Source organism: Sceloporus occidentalis, unplaced genomic scaffold (genome assembly GCF_023333645.1).
Source record: "Sceloporus occidentalis isolate IW3139 unplaced genomic scaffold, rSceOcc1.0.p SCAF_4, whole genome shotgun sequence".
In the NCBI taxonomy this organism is placed as follows: domain Eukaryota; kingdom Metazoa; phylum Chordata; class Lepidosauria; order Squamata; family Phrynosomatidae; genus Sceloporus; species Sceloporus occidentalis.
The window spans coordinates 116,289,677-116,309,832 of record NW_028316984.1 but is presented as its reverse complement, the minus strand read 5'-3'; the positions used below and the strand labels follow the sequence as shown (position 1 = coordinate 116,309,832).

Sequence of the window (20,156 nt, the reverse complement as noted above, 5' to 3'; positions counted from 1 at the left end):
TTTGAACCTTTTGAAATTTGAATATCTGGATCCTAGATCATTTTGTACCTTATGAAAATATTCTCAGCATGCTAGTACCTGTGGTTAAGGGGAATGGAGTAACAGTTCTTTTCTCATATTTTCTTATAGGCATTTGACACATTTTCTCTAGAAAGATTATTAACTGATTTAAGCAGTCATGGTATGACGATAAGTGTCCATCACTGCATGGATTGCTTCAATGAAGAAAACAGGAATTACTGTAAATAGTATATGGTAGAGTTTCAGTGTACTCAAGTGTTTTAGCTATGTTCAGTAAAATGAAAAGTTCAGTATACTGAAGAGTTTTAACACTGTGATTGTGTTTAGGATATTATTTTTTGTTCACAATTACCAGTTGATTTCCATGGATATTTGAAAAAAAAAGTGAAATATGAAATATCTAAGATAGAATTGAAGCTACACCTAAAAGCTATAGGTGTGAGCACTGTTACACTTTTTTGAGGGCGGGGGAGACTTATGAAATTGTATGGGCTTCTTTCTCATTTGGTTTTTTGTTGCTCTTGCTAAGTTGTCTGAAATAATTCAAACTTTTATGATGCTTTTTGTTTAAATACACTATGTTTGCATGATATGCATGAGCCTTAAGGTTGCACCCTATTTCCTCATCTTGTTCCTTCTAACTAACTATGGCCTGGGATAGATGGGCCAAAGGTGGTGTGCCACCACTGATACTAAGTTTCTGGAGCATGCAGAATCTGCACGCTCCGGAACTCTAGCACGTGATGGCAACAGCATCATAGCGGTGTCCCGTCCACACAGGCACCCCCATGGTGACATAAGTGACACGCACCATACAGATGTCACTTGTGACATCCGTGCGGCATCAGATGCGGAGGGATGCCACATAGTTTGGTTGCTGCGGCACCCCTCCGGGGGAAAACCGGACACCTCCACCCCACTCTGACGAGGAGGTATGTACCAGGCCCATATTTTGCTATTTGTAAACTCAGAATAGTGCTTAACTATGGTTTAGGCAACCTTCCACAGTGTTGTGTTCTCCAGATGTTTTGGATCATAGCTCCCATCAGCCATTCTGTGTGCAAGGTTCTAGGAATGAAGGGAGTTTAGGGACAATATCATACTACACTGTTATAGAACCATTTTAAGTGCTATAGCTATCCCCTGGGATTTGTGGTTTAGGTAGGGGTATTTACCGTTCTCCGCCAGAGAGCTCTTATGCCTCACTAAACTACAAAACTCAGAATTTCACAGAAAGCAGCCATAGTAGGTAATACGTGGAATAATAGCACTACAACAGTGTAGTGTGATATTGCCCTTTATTGGGGAAAGGTGACCAAAACCATTACCATTCATTTAAGGAACTGAATTATAATCCATGAAAGTTTTTAAAATACACTTTTCTCCATATGAATCTGTCTATTGCTACTATTGATGTGATTCTTCACACCCTGTTCCTGTTCCATAGTATCATAGAATAGTTGATTCATACAAAATGAACATATAACTGTAATATAGAAAGATGAATATATGTCAATTAATACACTGTATTTTTCTTTTTAAACTAATAAAATTTAATTTAAAATAATCATAAAGTTTGAAGAGAGCATAGGAAACCCCCAGTCCAACTCCTCACCATGCAAAAATACACAATGAAAACATTCCCGACAGATGGCCATACAGCCTCTGTTTAAAAACCTCCAAAGAAGGAAACTCCGCCATACTATTCTACTGCCAAACAGCTCTTACAATCAGGAAGTCCTTCCTAAGGTTTAGGTGGAATCTCTTTTCCTGTAGTTTAAACCCATTGCTTCCTTTTTGGTTTCCTAATGTGCAAACATGTTACAGTTCCTGAAGGCTCCCCCTTCTTTGCCATGGCTTGTTAACCATGCTAGCAACCTCATGGAATTTTTCAACCTTTCTTGATTTGTGAGATATGTTCTAGGTGAGTCTTGATTATCATGGTTTTAATAAACCTTAAGTGAGTTGGAGCAATTTGACCCTGTTGGATTTCCCTTTATCCCAGTTGTCTCATTTTAGAAAGGTTTCTTCTTTTAATATAAAATATAATTGTACTGGAGTTCCTTTCTGTTTACTTGTAAATTAAACTTGATACACTGTGCCTACTGTTTCTAGCAGATTCAGTAATACTCTCATCTTGTATTATGTCCTAGTAGTGCTAATTAGAATTAAGTCCTCAATTGTAGTTCCTGCTGTTCATGGAAATTTCTATTTTTATATTATATATTTTTTTAAATGTACATCTTTATTGTGATCAAAACACAAACTCAGTGAGATAGTAGCTCATTGCTACAATGCTTTCCCTTTTGGATGTCTCCTGATTTTCTTCTCCATTTCATGATTACCATTGTCATTTTGGCTTTTGTGACTCTAGTTGGAAAAGAGATCTATATCCACATTAAAGTTTCAGATGCATTTAAATGTCTTTATTTTGCATTTTGTAATTTGGATACTTCAAAGGTATCTAATTTTCAGCCTGGTTGAGTGTCAGTATTATGCAAATATTGTTCCCATTAACAGTTTTGGGTCACTAGTCATTTTTCATCAAAAGGTCAGCTGGTCTTTACAGACAGAGTAGGATAACTGCCATAGACTAATTGAAGGCTATCATATCAGTGCAAATTTAAGTGGCTTCATTTTTAAAAATTGGATGTGCAAAGCATCCACATTTAAAATCCAAATATGCACATGACACCATAACTGAAATGAACAGCATTTCAGGGCAGTCACATTTCACTATAATAAAGTTGGAAGTTATTATTCAGGCCTGTCCAAATAGCTGTTTCTGTGCTTTTATTGCCCAATTAAATTTTCCTGTGCAATTCACATTTTGCGCCCCCTACACATATTTGAAATATTATTTATTTATTTATTTATTTATTATGCTGTTTGCATCCTTAAATCTGAAATCATGAGATTCAAGGCAATAGAATCAATTTAACCAATTGAAAGAATTTAAAACAATTAAAATAAATCAACTTTTTTAAAAAATCAATTTTTGAGATTCTTTTGAATTCAAACATTTTAAATAATGACTATACTGACTATATACATTGACAGTATTAAATAATCAAAAATGTTAAAACAGTTAAAATAGTTCAAAACATGTGCAGATTTGGGTGAAATCAATTATAAAGTATGAATGTCTTCTAAAAGAGTTTCCTGTTTTGGATTTCCTATTTCTTTCATACATGCATCAAATATACCTGTACGATACCTATTTTCTAGGGATTGATGGGGTGAATGTATACAGATTTAGTGATTGTGGACCAAAATGCCAAACATACCATAATGCCAACACACAATAAAGGATGCATCCACACTGCAGAAATAATTGGTTTACACCACTTTGACTGCCATGGCTCAGTGCTATGGAATTCTGAGAATTGCATTTTTGTGAAATATTTAGTCTTCTCTATCAGAGAGGTCTGGTGCAAAAACAAATCACAATTTCCAGATTTCTATAATATTGAGGCATGACAATTAAAACTGGATTATTTCTGTAGTGAGGATGCAGCCAAATAAACCAAGATTAACCAACACAGCTTTCTTGCTTTTCACTTTAGGGTGTGTCTATGTGTTTTTGGGAACTTTACCCAAATGAAAAGTAACTTGCTTAAACTTTGCTTCTGATGTTGTGCTAAATCCTATACAGGATGTTCTTTCTTCCATAGTGAAACCAATTTCATCTCCAGCACGGGTGATCGCTGAAAAAATTGGTTAAAATGTCATTAGAAAGCTCCCTTTTCTCTTGAGCCTCACAGATAGTGCCACATAGGGGTGGACAGTTACTGAACACCCAGAGGTCACTTTTATGATGTGGAACCCTTTGTGTTCTACAGGTGCTATGAAAGAAAGAAAGAAAGAAAGAAAGAAAGAAAGAAAGAAAGAGCAAGTAAGCAAGACTAAAGTGACCTGGCAGTGGTTGTTATTATTTTTATATCCAGAGACCTTTGGTATACACAGACCCTCAGGGAACTGAAATGGGAAGGACAATGACTAGAGTACAGATGGCAGAAAATCTGACTTGTATGCAATAAGGCACAATATAGATAACATGTTTGCTCCTATAAAGTGGCAATAAATGCATCAAAGAAAGCTTTCTTTACTTCTCATGTTGCAGCTGCAAATTCACATCCAGTTGAGCTGTTCAGGATGGTGAGAGGTCTAACTCAGGCATCCACCCCTGAACCCTACCTTAGAACCTTCTGTAGCTCACTGTGATACTTTTAATAACCATTTTGTAGATAAAATCTCTCACAGAATAACTGACAGAAATACTATCCTTGCAGTGGACTCTGTGAGTGAGATTACACTGGGTCAGTTTCATTTGTTGAGTATTGCTGATGTGGACAAGCTGCTGTGGCAAGTAAGGAAGACAACTTGCTTTCTTGATCCCTAACCCTCTTGTCTGGTTGCCCAGTGACAAGGTGCAATTAGGCTTCAAATACAAAATATTATCAAGTGAATCTCTCAGGGAGGGGAACTGTCTATCCTGTTTGAAAGAGGCAGTGGTTAGGCTACCGCTGAAAAAGCCCTCCCCGGATCCTCTGGACTTTAATAATTACAAACCAGTATCAAATCTTGCTTTTTTAGGCAAAGTAATAGAGAAGCCTTCCAACTTCAGGTGGTATTGAATGACATACACTTTCTCAACCCATTTCAAACTGGCTTCAAAGCAGGATACAGAGTTGAGACTGCTATGGTCTCCTTAATGGATTATCCTTGCCTGAGCACTGACAAGGGGACTGTGTCTCTGCTGGTGCTCCTGGACCTCTCAGAGGCATTTGATACCATCAGCCCTAGTATTCTTCTAGAACACATGAGAAGTTTGGGAATCAGAGGCACTGTGTTGTAAATATAAATGTAATTGTAAAATTTACTCAGTCATTGGCCAATACAAACATTGATAAAATAATAATTGCACAGTACAGTTATTAAAAATTGTTAAAACAATTTCAAATACAATTTCAGATCAGCTATAGACATTACAGTTTTCATCAACTAGTTGAGGGAGTAATTTGCATACAATATAGCAAAATTTTGCTACCTTGTGAACAACATTTGGTTTCCGATTATCCAGAAGATAACATAAATAAAAAGTGTCAGTATGACCAGGGTATTTATTTAGGAGAGGAGTAATCAACTGATGGTGAATGTCTTTATAAAATTGACAGTACAAAAGAACATGCTCTGTCATTTCAATAACACCATCATTGCACTGGCAGAGCCGAGATTCATAAGGTGTTTTCCTATAGTTTCTTTCTGGCACTGCTGTTGGGAAAGCATTAAATTGAGCTAAAGATAAGGCTCTCCTAAATTTAGGTATTGTAACATGAAATAGTTAAGAAGCTGGAGAAGAGACCAACATTTGATTATTAAGCACTATATGCCTAGGGGAAGCAGCAATTTCCATCTGGCCTTCAATGTCTATGATCCTTTGTTTCTAGCTTTAGAATGGTATCCCTGGAAAATCCTCGGAGATTCACTGTGTTGCAGTTGTTCCAGTCCTAGCTCTCAGGCAGATTCCAGATGGTGGTGCTTGGGGATAGCTGCTCCTCAAAAAAAGAACTGTTATATGGTGTACCCCACTGTGCCTTTCTATCTTCAATGCTTTTCAACATCTACATGAAACTGCTGGGAGAGATCATCCAGAGGCATGGTGGTAGGGTGTTATCAGCACGCTGATGGCACGCAAATATACTTCTCCATGCCTTCAAAAACAGTCATTCTCCTCTGAATGAATGCTTGGAGGAGGTAATGGGCTGGAAGAAGAAGAAAAAAACAATTGAAATTGAATCCAGACAAGATAGTGATGCTTACTATCAAGGTCCTAATCTGGGGCTGGTAGTGTGTCAACCAGTTCTGGATGGGGTTACACACCCCCTGAAAGACTGTGTTTGCAGTTTGAGAGTGCTCCTGGATCCACTTCTCAACATGTCAGCTCAGATAGATGCAATGGAGTGCCTGTTATCAGCTTCTGCTGGTATGTGAACTTCACCTCTTCCCAGAATCAGAGGAAAAGAAAGATGGTGGGGCATGTGCTGGTAACCTCAAGGCTGGACTACTGTAATGTGCTATACATTGGGCTACCTTTGTATCAAGTCCAGAAACTCCAACTGGTTCAGAATATGACAGCCAGACTGGTTATGGGAACATCCAGGAGTGATCACATTACATTGATCTTAAACTAACTCCACTAGCTGCCAATTAGTTTCTGGCCCAAGTACAAAGTGTTGATTATCCACATTCCCCAGCCACCATGGCTGGAGATGTGCATTTGCTGTCCTCTTGAATGAGGCCAGCAGCCAATTAGATATGGTGTTTCTACAGTGCATCAGGGAAGGGTTGGGGGTGGAGCTGAGGCTATGCAAGCCAGCACCACCCTTCCTTATCCCTCTTTGCAATTGTTGTCCCACCCTCCCACCTCGACTTCAGTGTGGCTGTGTTGGTCGCTTTAAGGGCCAGGTAGAAATTTTCTCCCCTTTCCAAGAGTTTTTCACCTACTTCACACTGTTATTCAGGGACTTGGAAAATTGGCTTAGGTGTGGACTTAAATAGGTGGTCACTGGCTGTTGATGGGGGAGAATTAGTTGTCAGGTGAACACCTGTGGCACCTGCTTGGGGAGAAGGTTAGGCCTCTTAAACTTTCTCTTTAGGTCTTGAGACTAAGGTGAGAAGGAGAGAGACCTTCCTTAGGGCTAACCTGGGATGTAACCCTCAATCAAGTCCTGTGAGTTGAGTGAGGAAATCTCAGGTTGGCGTTCCAGATGCGAGCTGACTGTGGAGCAAACCAGTCATGGGTTTTTCCACGGAGCTCAGGTGTTTTGCCCAGGGGAAGGTGAGGAGGCGGTCTGAGGAATAGGTTGCGCCCTTAAATTTTTACAGATTTTCAAGAAGACAGTTAAATAGGTTAATTCAATAAAGTGGCCCATTTTACAACCCATTTATGCGTCTGGTCTCTTATTTCAAGTTGGACAGCAATTACCTTTAAAGCCCTACATATTTTGTGTCCAAGTTACCTACAGGATTGCCTTCTCCCATACAATCTATCATATATACTCAGGTCCTCAGGGATTCTGGACTGGAGTATGCAACATATGGATATATAACAAATATACATGCACACATAAGTTTCAGCAGGATGTGTTGTACAAAGGGAATATTAATAATTGTTTAAATGTTTTGGTTTGAACTGAATTAGTGCACTTGTATTATTACACAGGGTGCAAAAATAGAGACAGTAACATATATTCTGATCATCTGCAATTAAACAACTCAGAGTAAAACAGTGCAAAAATAAATTTGGCAAAATAAATAAATACATCATGCTTTTACACATTGTTTCCAAAAGGTGTAAAAATTGAGCTTGATGAAGCTTCACATGATAGCGGTCTCCACTACTTTTAAAGATGGATTTGCATATGTATGTGTGCACAGCAGGGGTGTGTGATAAGAAGTGGTAATCTTCTCTGAGCTGAGCCAGTCTATGTTTGCACCTTTCAAAAGTATGAGTCAGAAGAAAGGTAGAAGCAAATCTGAAGCCTGAAGAGGCTGCTCTGCAGTTAGCAAGCTTGGCTAGGTGTACTTTTGGAAAAAAGTAGAATTTGCAACCTATGCTGAGAGGAAGCTGCAATTGTTACTTGGCTATGACCCTTCTTTTCTCACCTGTGTCATTGTAGAATGATTATTCTACTGATGTATCTGTTGTTGTCTCTGATTTTTCCTCATGTGGTAACAGTAATGAGAGGGAAAAAGTTCGCATTGCTGTTACAGCACATTTCCTTTCTCCCTGGCTGTCATTACAACATGGATCTGCCTGAGTCTATCTTTGATGTAATTTTGTAGCTCGTTCTATTTATTGTTGTTGGGTTGTTGTTTTTTAGTCAGCTAGATATATTTATATAAATATTTTACTAGGAGGAATGTTGAGTCAAAATGATAGTATGGTACCCAGGCTTAGGAAATAAAAGGCTGTAAGTGTTTGAAAGGGGACAATGTTCTTGTCTTCTTTGAGGTAGATCATACTCATTTCTAGAGCATGGTAGTGATGCATTATGAGCTAAATATATCATTTGGGGGGGGAGGGAAGGCAAAGGGGAAAAAGTGGAAGAAAGAAATTAATTTAGGAGAAATGACAAACAATGGCAGGTTACAGACCGCCGAAAAGCGGCAGCCTGCACCCGCCCCTTTCCCAGCCGGATCGGGGCCTCAGTGGCCAGAGCGGCAGCCGCTGAGGCCCCGATCCACCGCTTTCCAGGCTGCGGGGAAGCGGCAAAAGGCCCCTTCCGCATAGCCTGGAAAGGGGTGTCATTGGGGCTTCAAGCCCCAAGGACAGAGAAAGGGGCCGCTTGGCCCCTTTCTCCTCTGCGTTGCTGGGCGCAGCCATCTGAAGGCTGCGCCCAGCAACACAAACGGCAAAAGGAGCTCTGTTTCGGAGCTCCTTTTGCGGCTGGGGAAGGGGCGCACTATTTGCCCTGGTGCGGCGTAATGACATCATGTTTGCGCTGCCCCGTATAGAGGTGGCGCGGTCGTGACATCGTAATGGCGGTGGCCGTGTGGAACAGCCACCACCATTTTGTGTGTGCTCCGCACGTGCTAGGGTTGGGGGCCTCCGGAAAGGACGCCCCTTTCTAACCCTAGCACACACAGAGCGCACACTTTAAGGCCTGTCTGTAATGAGCCAATGTCTCCTCTTCCTCTCTGACTAATTGTAATGATAACCATTCAGAGATATAGCTGTGTTAGTCTGGAATATCAATATGCAAAGGGATCTTGTACCACCTTTGAGGCTAACTATGCAAAAGAAGTTGTAGCATGAACTTTTGTAGACTTGTGCTGCACCTGCACTGTAGAAATAATCCGTTTGATACCACTTTAACTGCTATGGCTCAATGCTATGGAACTGGGAACTCTAGTTCTGTGAGGCATTTTGTTAGAGGGCTCTGGTGCCACAACAAACTGCAATTCCCAGAATTCCATAGCCTTGAGCCATGGCAGTTAAAGTGGTGTCAACCTGGGTTATTTACACAGTGCAGTCTTGGTCTAATTCCTCAGATGCATGGAGTGAACTGGTGCCCAGGAAAGACCTTTATAATCAGACTGTATGAATAGCCATAGAAATGCAAAAGTGAAAAGTTCAGTTTAACTATGGTTATTGGGGGATGAAGGCAGGAGCAAAGATGTTGCCTAAGACTAGAATGGATGGATATGTATTTCATGGGGTTTTCTTGGGCAAGGAATACTCAGAGGTGGTTTGCCAGTTCCTTTCCCTGAAATTTAATTTACAGCACCTGTTATTCCCCATATCTAGCACATATTTGAGTTAACATTGCACTCTTAGTCTTTGTTAAACTATTTACATGTTCTTATTTGATTGTGGACGAGGATAGGTGCAGGCCAGAGTAGGGGTTCTTTTATGAGGCTCCAAATAATTCAATAAATATGACCAAGGAACCAAGGGTGTTGAGTTCTTCCATTGTTTCCTTTAACAAAAGCAATTTCCTTGAACCAGCTTCTGCTTTTAGAAAGAGGTGTGAAATAATTATAGCTGACCAGGTTATAATGTGTTTTACCTCCTCCTTCAATTTTCAGTTTCAATTAGATATTTTCACATTGGTTTAATTGAAATCTTACATTATCCTAAATGAATATTCAGCCTTGCCAAAGGGCAATCAGGCATAAGCAACAAACTAATTACATAGGAACAAAAGTTAAGAAGAGGTCACAGTTCTTTCCTCTGAGATCAGTAACAGCTACAGTATTGGCTGGAATGCAAAAATGTTTGTGAAATGAACAGTTCACCTTTAAAGTTTTTGTGTGATTTTAGAAATTCCATAGAAAGCTGCTATCTATCTATCTATCTATCTATCTATCTATCTATCTATCTATCTATCCAAAAGTCTTTGCTTTATAACCAAAAATTAAGTCAGTACTTTGGGTTATGTTCAAGTTCATATCAATAGTCAAGACATGAAGAGTTCAATGGTCATAATCTCTTTTAATCTGAGGTGCTTATAAGGGTGTCATAGTGTAAAATTTTTTAGAGGAGATAGAATATTATAGTCCTGATAGTTAATGGAAGAGAGGAAAAATAACTAGCATTAAAATGGATTTGAACTTATCTGATGTGGGAAGCCTGCACAATGGAAATAAACATTTAGAGAAAGTAAGAGTTTGGAAACTGTTTCTATAAATGAAGGCACACTTCTTTCTAAAATACTCTCTGCCAAGATCCATTTTAGCTCTCCCCACACATATATACCACTGTGGAAATAAATAGTAAATGCATTCTATGTGCTATTTAACCTAAAATCTATCTGAGACAGTTGCTGTTCTTAGTTGTCTGTCATTTATAACTCTCTTGCTTTTTCACATTGTTCACAGCAGCACCAATAATCCATGCACTTAAATTTTCCCCAAAGTATAAGCAATACCTGTCCCTAGCTTCATTACCTTTTCATCTTGTCACTTGAGGTTTCAGTTATCATTGGTTTTCTTGTATGAACAGCTTCACACACCTCACTGCCATGCAATCAAGAATGTTTTGGCAACTTATTCCGATTAAATACTGTCGCGATCACCATTAAGATAGTGAACTCAGTACAGCAAACTGGATAACACAAGGATAAGTACTTTCTCAGTTTGTACTGAAAGTGGAACGTATATGGTGAAAGGTTTGACAGCTCACTGGGCAATGAAGGGATCCCAAACAGTATTGCTTCCACTTGTTTGCTTCAGAATTGTGTCAGGGGAACCTAAATCTCACAAGCACATCTCTAGAATGTTAATCACCTTTCCTGTTTCAGTATGGTTGGGAAATTAAGAACCAGCATTAGAAATCTGTACTTGAACAAGAAGCTACTGTTAGAACAGAATATGGAAAAACAGAATGGTTCTCAACTGGCATGGGGGTCAGGCACGGTTGTATTTTAACACCCTACCTGTTCAACTTATCCAGAGAAGATATAGGAAGATCAGGTTTAGACTTAGAAGGAAGAGGAGTAAAGATAAGAGGAAGGAACATCAACAATCTAAGGTATGCAGATGGCACAGTACTATTAGTGGAACACAGTAGTGGAACAATTACTAAGGAAAGTCAAAGAAGAAATGCAAAGGGAAGCTTGCTGCTAAACACAAAGAAAACAAAAATAATGGCCATGGAGGAACAACATAAATTCAAACTAGACGATGAGGAAATAAAAATAGTTAAAGATTTCCTGTACCTTGGATCAAATATTGATCAGAACAGAGACTGCAGCCAAGAAATAAGACTAGCATTGTCCTCTTCTCTCTCCCTCCCACTCATTATTCCAAAGCAGACTAACTCTATGCCTGTCAGGGTTTTTTAAATCATTGCTCTGTTTGTATATTTGTTGTTGTGCACCTTCCAGTCATTTCTGACTTATGGTGACCTTAAGGTGAACCTATTATGGGGTTTATTTGGTAGGATTTCTTCAGAGGGGTTTTAGCATTGCCATCTTCTGAGGTTGAGAGTGTGACTAGCCCTAGGTCACCCAATGGGTTTCATGGCAGAGCTGGGAATTGAACCCTGGTCCCCAGAATTATAATCCAATGCTTACACCACTATGCCACGCTTGCTTTCTGTGTACTTACAACAAAGTGGGAAAATAAAAATAATTTGTAATCATGTTTTTTTGTGGTTTTTTCGGGCTATGTGGCCATGTTCTAGAAAATGTTCTTCCTGATGTTTCACCAGCATCTGTGGCTGGCATCTCTGAAGATGCCAGCCACAGATGCTGGCGAAACTTCAGGAAGAACATTATCTAGAACATGGCCACATAGCCCGAAAAAACCACAAAAAACTATGGATGCCGGCCATGAAAGCCTTCGACTTCACAAATTTGTAATCATTTTTCCATAATTATTGAAACACAGCAAAATTTAAAATAAATAAACCAACAAGTATGAAATTAGCCTTCTTTGGAATAGTGAGTGAGCGCAAGAGACAAGGGAAGAAACATCTGCCCTCATGGCCCTTACTGCTGTAGTGCCAGAACAGCAGTAAACAGACCTATCATACTCTTTCATAATGCAAGTGCCGCAAGACACAAGGCTAGTGTGATAATGTCCCTAGTTCATCACTCAAACCACTAAAACACAGTGTCTCATTCCTTTGGAAATGTCCCTGTTCTGTACATATGATACATTTACAAAGTTGTTCTCACCATTAGACAGAGGGAGGAAGTTGCCCTGGAGAGGATGTGGAAACTAGGTTGAGAAGACAGAATTCTATGGGTCACATGGTCTTACCTTATACCCAGTATGTTAGTCAGCTACCTTCAGGTAGACATTATGTGATCACAGGTGTCAAAATAAGATATCTGTACGTGGAAAAGAATGTTGGTGCCATCTTTTCCTTTGCCTCAGGCAGCAAAACATCTTGATGAAGCCCTAATGATTGACCATCACAAATTAAGGTGATGGGATCAATTCCTTCCCATGGTTTGTGCTCAAGGGCATAAGATCTATGAAGTAATAGCTATTGGACTGGACAACTAAGGAGACATTTCTTATATTTGTTTTTATTATTATTATTATTTAAGATATGTCAGCAAACTCTGAAGGACTGTGCAAACTTTTCAATAAATGTATTTGCTGCTCCTTTCTTGTCTGCTATGTATTATGAGCAGAACTATGGCATATGCTGCATGTGCTTCCAATATGTAATCATATAGGCACTATGTGGATAAGTTCCCAATCACACAAGCAGAACCTATGCTCATACAAGTCTGCAGTCAGAAGCAATGTACACAAAAGAATGAAGAGGGGCTTGTGAGCACAGTTCTGCTGCCTTCCCTACATGTGTTCACTTTGTCAGCATGGCATGATATCTCACAGTGCTTGTTTGTTCAAGGAATATGGAGAAGTCAGAAACTCACAGGAATGATTTCAGGATTGAGACAGGGAAGGGAAAATGGACCTCTCCAGATATTTTTAACTCCTATCATTCTTGCAAATTAGCTCTGTGGGCTAGCACTGAGGAAACAAAGTTCAGCTCTTGGTGAACCACAGGTCCCCTTTTGTCATTTAAGACAATAATGATAAAAATAAAATGAAGTTTCTTGACTTAAACCTGGATGTCAGAAGTGATTAATTTTGTTCTTTGCACTGTGGCCATTCTACTACAGTTGCAAAAATGATCAAATTTGCCACTTGTAAAATTTCTTAGCATGTCAGCTCAGAAGTATCTGGAACAATTTATGTATATAAATGCTCCTAGTTTTCCCTTTAGGATTATGCAAATTATGAACTGCACTGAATATTATATGTATATCAAGACTTGCTTCAGCAACTAACTTATGAGTTGCTGGGAAGCACTTTTCTTTTTATGCTGTTTCACTGATTTAGCATTGCTGTATTGATTAATTATTAATTATTAATTGTTGATTAATTAGTGAAAGAAAGAATGCTGGAACAAACAAGGATAACCGTTATAATTATCAACACTTATATTACAATTTATTTCTCATAGGTGCTCTCTAGATGGGCCCTATGAGGCGCCATCGTCACGTGAGAGGGGCAGTGCTTTCAGACGCCCCTCGCATGTGACGAGGGCGTCAAAATGGCAGCACCTTGTACATAAGGGCGGCGCCATTTTGACATGATGGATGCCTAACGTCTGCACGTCTTGGCGCCCTTGTGATGCCGCAAGGGCGCAATTGGCGCCTTGCAGCGTCACAACCATGCTGGAAAAAGAAGCCGCTTTTTGTGGCTTCTTTTTGCTGCGCGAGGGAGCCATGCATTTTGTCCACTGCGGCTCCCTCACGCAGCAAACTAGGGTGGCGGCAGACTGCCCTTTTGGGTGCTCTGTATCCTGCCATAGTTACTCTTAAAGGTGTTACAAGATACCTTTGCATACCCTTGAAATATTTCAAATGGTCAAATTGTAATGTAATAAAACAGTCATTACATGAAAACTATATCTGAAGTGATTATTCCAATTATTCTTTTTTGTATATTGATTATCAGATGGTTACCATATATGACTGCCCAGCAATTGTGGCCAACTAGGTATTCTGATACTGCAGTTTCCATCAACTCTGGTCACCACAATCACAGAGCCATTTTACACTACACAGTTATTGTGCTTTGATTCCCCTTTCACTGTCATGGGTACATCCTATGGAATTCTGGGATTTGCAGTTTAGGGAGGGCTGGTTAGACTTCATAGGCACAGACTACTAGAAAACGGTGGTCTGCAGGTACCCATTTTAACTCCAGAGAGACACTGCAGCCGCCAGTCTGTGCAACATCCCTACAGAGTTAAAAGAACTCATTTTTTCTGGGCTCTTTTACCAGCACCTGGGTTACATCGTGAGTGCGCCAGTGGCACACTTGCGACATAATGGATGCACTGTAATGTGTGAATGCTATGTGTCCATTATGTGAAAATGGCGGCAGCCGTGCAGATATAACACCACCGCCATTACATACTAGGGTTCCGTACCATGCGGCTGCTATGCAGTCTGGAACCCTAGTATCACCGCTGCCACGCCCCTTTCAGCCTGTCTGTCTTGGGCCTTAGTTAAGCAATTTTAGTGCCTCACTGAACTACAAACCTCAACTATAGTATGAAAGAATCCACAGTGGTAGATGCAGTTCAACAATATATAAAGAGCCACCAATAGCCAGTTTCCATATCATAGGATCACTTCAGCCATCTAACATATCCATGCCAGTATCATAATATGTATTGCTTTAACTTTGTAAGACATTTCTCAATAAGGAAAGCACAGCAAACTGCAGGCACAGTGCAGGGCATATTTAAGATGTTAATGTTTAATTTGCACTGCCATAACCTTGACTTGCAATTTCTGTGTCTTTCCCTCTATAATGTTAAGTATATCCCTTGAAGCTATCAGTGCTTTTGTAGATGCAAACGAAAAAGTACAAACAAGAGAGAGAATGTCTTTGATTTGTTCTCTTAATGAGAAAAAATTGTGTTATTTTTCTCTGTTTGGTCTTTGCTCTCTCACAGTAGGAACAGGCAGTTTCTCACACTATGAAATTACTAAGAAGCTGGCAAAAATCTCTTTCAGTGAGTAAGCCCTTGGAAGTGATAAGACTTATGCCTTGCTAATAGTATAGTACCAGGAACTATTGGTGGTGAAATGTGAGAGAATGTAATAGGTAATCATGTTCCTACCTGCAATGTGTGAATTCTAAACCTTTATATCTGTGGATCTTTTGCTTTCACAACATATTTGGAACATTTATCTGTTAAGTTGTATATTTCATTTTCACAATGCTGATCTGAATCATTGATAGGCACTTCATTTACATATTCATTTACAACAAGCGATTTAACAGGTCATTGAGTTCATTATCCCAGTATAAACTTTTCTTTCTAAGCAACATAATAAACACCCGAAATAACAATGTTGAAGACAATTGTTGGTAACTGCCCTTGAGTTGACTTTGACTCATGGCAACCTATGGATGAGACATCTCATAACCTCTCTATCCTCTATTGCTCTGTTCAGATTTTGTAGATTCAGATCCACAACTTTCCAAATTGAGTCTAGCCACCTGGCCTGAAGTCCTTCTTTCTTTCTACTGCCTTCTACCTTCCTTAGCATTATTGTCTTCTCTAATGAATCATGCTTCCTCATGATGTGGCCAAAGTACAACAAACTCAATTTAATAATCTTGGCTTCCAGGGAGCGTTCATGCTTGATATTTTCAAGGACCCATTTGTTTGTCTTTTTTGCCATCCATGGTATTCTCAGAACTCTTCTCCAGTACCATATCTCAAATGAATTTATTTATTTTTATCCACTTTCTTCACTCTCACATCTGTACAATGTGATGAGGAATACAATGACTTGGACAGTTTTGACATTCATGTTCATTTGTATATCTTTGCACTTCCGGATCTTGTCTAATTCTTTCATCACTGCAGTTCCCATTCTTGGCCTTCTTATCTCTTAACTGCAGTCTCTGTTCTGATCAATGTTTTATTCATGATATGCAAAACAACAACAACAACAAACAACAAAATTTATTACGGCATACAGCCAGTACAAAGATAGAATACAATAATGACCAAATATCCATATAGACACAATACGATCATGATGTCCATACATATCAATGAGAAATCTAAAATGGGATAAAACTCTCTACCATGTGCCAAATTACAGGGGTATTTAAAAGAATTATAGAAATATTACAAAAGGGTTTCTTTGGCATAGTCATTTAAGTGTCAATAGCAAGAAAATAATAAGAAAATAATAAAAAGGCATATCCCATCCATATACATATAGATGGGCATCATCAATCAATTTGTAAAAGCAGATATGCAAAATCCTTTACTATTTTGATTTCCTAATTGTCTAGGTTGAATTTATGTAGCTTCTCTGTGGTCATTATTTTTATTTTATTTATGTTCATCAGCAAGCCTGCATTTGCAATTTCTTCCTTGACCTTCCTTAGTAATTGGTCCAAGGCTATGATGTTTTCCACTCATAGTATGGCATCATCCTCATATCTTAAATTGTTGATGTTCCTTTGATAGCCATAAAATATGAGTCCATAACCCTGGTGCAATTAGGGCAATATCCACACTGTGGGGAGGAAAATTTGTAATTTTATTTGCTGCAGCAAATAGGTATCAGTGGTCTCATGACACAAAGGTAACAGACATTCCTGCATATATATATATACTTTTCACACAGCATCCTATATCTATGTAGCCATAGTGTCACTAATTAGTAGGTCACATTTCTAGAGCATGTGTACTAAACTGGTCACTTACTCCTATCCCATAGTTATCCTGCACTGCTTAGGAACACAGAAATTGAGGAGGCAGAGAGGTGTGTTTTAGCTCTCATGGTGTCAATAAGCCATCCAGCATTCAGGAGCTCTGTACAAGTCTGGAACATATCCAAGGTGTACCAGGCATCATCTAAATTCTGGCACCTATATTTTGTTTTCCAGTTAGGTCTTATAGTTTTGCTGTTCTCATCTACTCTCTGCATTCCTTTCTCTGCATCTGTTGTCAGGCTGACAATAACAAGGTGGCTAGCTATATATTGAAAAACTTTAGCAAAGGGCAGGAAGACACACATACTTATTTCCATTCTATTCTATTGGTGTGATATTTCCAGACTCATTCCTCTAACTAGCTTTTCATACTGGGTTACCATTTTCTCCCAGTATACCTTAATACCTTGCTCCTGCCTTCACTCTTCCTTCTTCTAAGTCTAAACCTGTTCTTCATATGATATTTTCTGCATACAAGTTGAACAGGTAGGGCGATAATATGCAGCCTTGCCTGACCAGAACTAGCTTTCAGGTGCAATGAAAGATAAAGACCATTAATAGAGAGAAAATCCCATTGCATTTAATTGGACTAACTTTGGAGTAAACATACTTATGATTACTCTGTCCATAATAGTTGCACAAGTGGCCTAGTACAAACAAATGCACTTTATTGTCACTATTTTCACTCTGCTAGCATTCTCAAACAGCTGTTTCATTTTGCTAACATTCTCAAGTCTTATCCACTACAGAGGATATGTGATTAGGAGTGTGAGATCACAAATTCATAGCACTCCTATTATTTTGCTGTAGGGCCAATCCTACCACTTCAAAGAGTAAGATAGTTTCTTTGGATGTGGGGATGTGGTAGTACAATGTTGGAGGGCTGAGCAGTGTGCCATGCAATCTGGTCTGAACTGCAGAACTAGAGTCATAGAATCATAGAAGAGTTGGAAGAGACTACAAGGGTCATCCAGTCCAAACCCCTGCCATGCAAGAAATAGCAATCAAAGGACCCCTGACAGATGGCAATCCAGCTTCTGTTTAAAGACCTCCAAAGATAGAGACTCAACCACTCTCTGAGGGAGTGTATTCCACTGTCAAACAGATCTTACTGTCAGGAAGTTTCTTCTAATGTTTAAGTGGAATCCCTTTTCCTGTAGCTTGCATCCATTGTTCCGGGTCCTGTTCCCTGAAGCAGCAGAAAACAAGCTTGCTTCAGCCTCAATATTACACCCCTTCAAATACTTAAACAGGGCACTCATATCACCTCTTAATCTTCTCTTATCCAGGCTAAACATCCCCAGCTCCCTCTGCTGCTAGTGCAGGTTGCTCCCTCAGAAGTCACAATGAGGCACCCGACCATGTGATCAACACCGGACATCTTGTTGTTGATGTCAGAGAGTGTGACTTGTGCTGGCAGCACAGAAGGATGCCATCCAACATTGCTCTGGAATGTAGGGTAACAGGGGAATTCGGGGCAGCTCCAAGCCAGAATATGGCAGGATCAGCCCCAAAATATTCTGGTTGGTGTAGCCCTGCCCCATACTGAATTAATTAATTTTTTACTTGAAAATGGAGGGGGTTGTTCTTTGCCTCAGGCAGCAAAATACCTTGAGCCAGACCTAGCAATTGAAATGGCAACATCAAGCACTTATTTAGAAGAATCTGAATATATTAGAAAGAAATCAATATCATAAATTGTATAATCAGCAGAAAAACTGCAAGCACTGCAAGGAAAAAAAGGTCTGCAAATATTGATTGAAAACAACTAAACTTCCCTCACATGAAGTACCATGATGACGTAGATGACATGCCTATTCTTTCTTAATCTATATCATATGCTTCTTTATTTCAGTGAAAATGAAAAGAAAGAAGTATAAAAGAAGCAAGTACAAAATTTCAAACAAAACTGTCTTAGAAAAACAAAAATGCTTCTTTTATAATTGCCTCTTAAACTGTAATCCCCTCAAGAAAATCAGGCTACAGTTAAGGTACAATACAAATCAATAAGGCCTTGAAAATCCTCTTGGGTTACAAGGGTTATATTCATTTTCTAAGTGGTTTCATGCACCTTGTGGTAAATAGAGGTGCTGTTTTTAACAGCTTCATAAAAGGGATAGCAGTTGCTCACTTTGATGGTAGCTATTCTGCTCACCTTGAAAGCAAGGAGGACTACTCAGATTTACAACATTATCAAGAGGTAACAAGTGCTGCTGTCCTTAGCTAATCAGTGCGGATGATGTAGTGTGGCCCTTCACATCAGATGTTCTGGTTTAGGAATCTCCAGCATGCTGATGGCCACAAATAAAAGGATGGTTGTGTTCTTGTTTTTCAAAATAGTATAAAGGTTTTTCAAAATGCTGTAAAGAGAATTTGAAAGAAGCAGTTTGTTTTGAAAAATAGAATCATTGGTAGTGTCTTGCTGGAGGGGTGGGGTTGTTGGAGAATGTTCTGGACAAGTTGCCTAATGATTCTCTCTCGCATTACATAGTACTCCAAGGCTTCTGACCAGATACTGGTCTATTTACACTTTAACAACAAACAGCACATTGCCTCACACCTAAAGTTGGGTGATTCTGTCAGTGTCGGTTCTGCTCAGACTGATGTTTCATTTCATTTTTTGCTACTTCCGCATGATTCAGTAACAGCATATGATGCAGTTTTTTGTGGGTTTTTCGGGCTATGTGGCCATGTTCTAAGAGAGTTTCTTCCTGATGTTTCGCCAGCATCTGTGGATGGCTTCTTCAGAGAATGCTTGCCTGGAAAAAAGTGGGTATGTATATACTGTGTGAGCCTGGGAATGCAGGAGTGATTTGCATGTGTATTGTTCTGTGCTGATGGCCAGCCTCAGGCTGGGAGGCTAATGCAAAAGAAGATTAGTGTCTGCTAATTGGTGATTAATCAATTAGTCATGACCAAATTAATTAATTAGTCATGACCAAACAACCTTACATTAATCAAACGGGGTGTTGATTGATGTTTCTAGATCCAGACCTTATGATTTGGGCCAACCCTACCCTTTGTGCTGTTTGTTAATAAAGTTGTGGCCTTTCCCCCCAATTCTGTGTTGTTGTCTTACTGGGTGGCTTCCTTCCCAAAGCAGCTGTGCTTTAAAATAGCTGAGATTTTGAACTCTAAGATTAATAGGGAGAAGATACAGTACTTAGTCTGTTAGAAACATTTTCCTGAGTCTGGGACCGAGTGGGTATATGCCCAACATATAGTTACCCCAAAGATGGCAATAATGTTTCATGGGAAATACCCTGACAAGCCAGGCCGGGTAGGGAGGAGGTTGAATTAAGAAAAAAAAATGGTTGATTTCTCCTGGGGTAGTGGGATGTCCAACC

At 39.4% G+C, this 20,156-nt stretch overlaps 1 protein-coding gene across 2 annotated transcripts in view; it reads left to right on the top strand.

The window, feature by feature from the left end:
• The window catches only part of LUZP2 (leucine zipper protein 2), a 508,047-nt gene that overhangs the window by 162,765 nt on the left and 325,126 nt on the right, over positions 1-20,156 (top strand). The gene's annotated exons all lie outside the window — the stretch shown is intronic.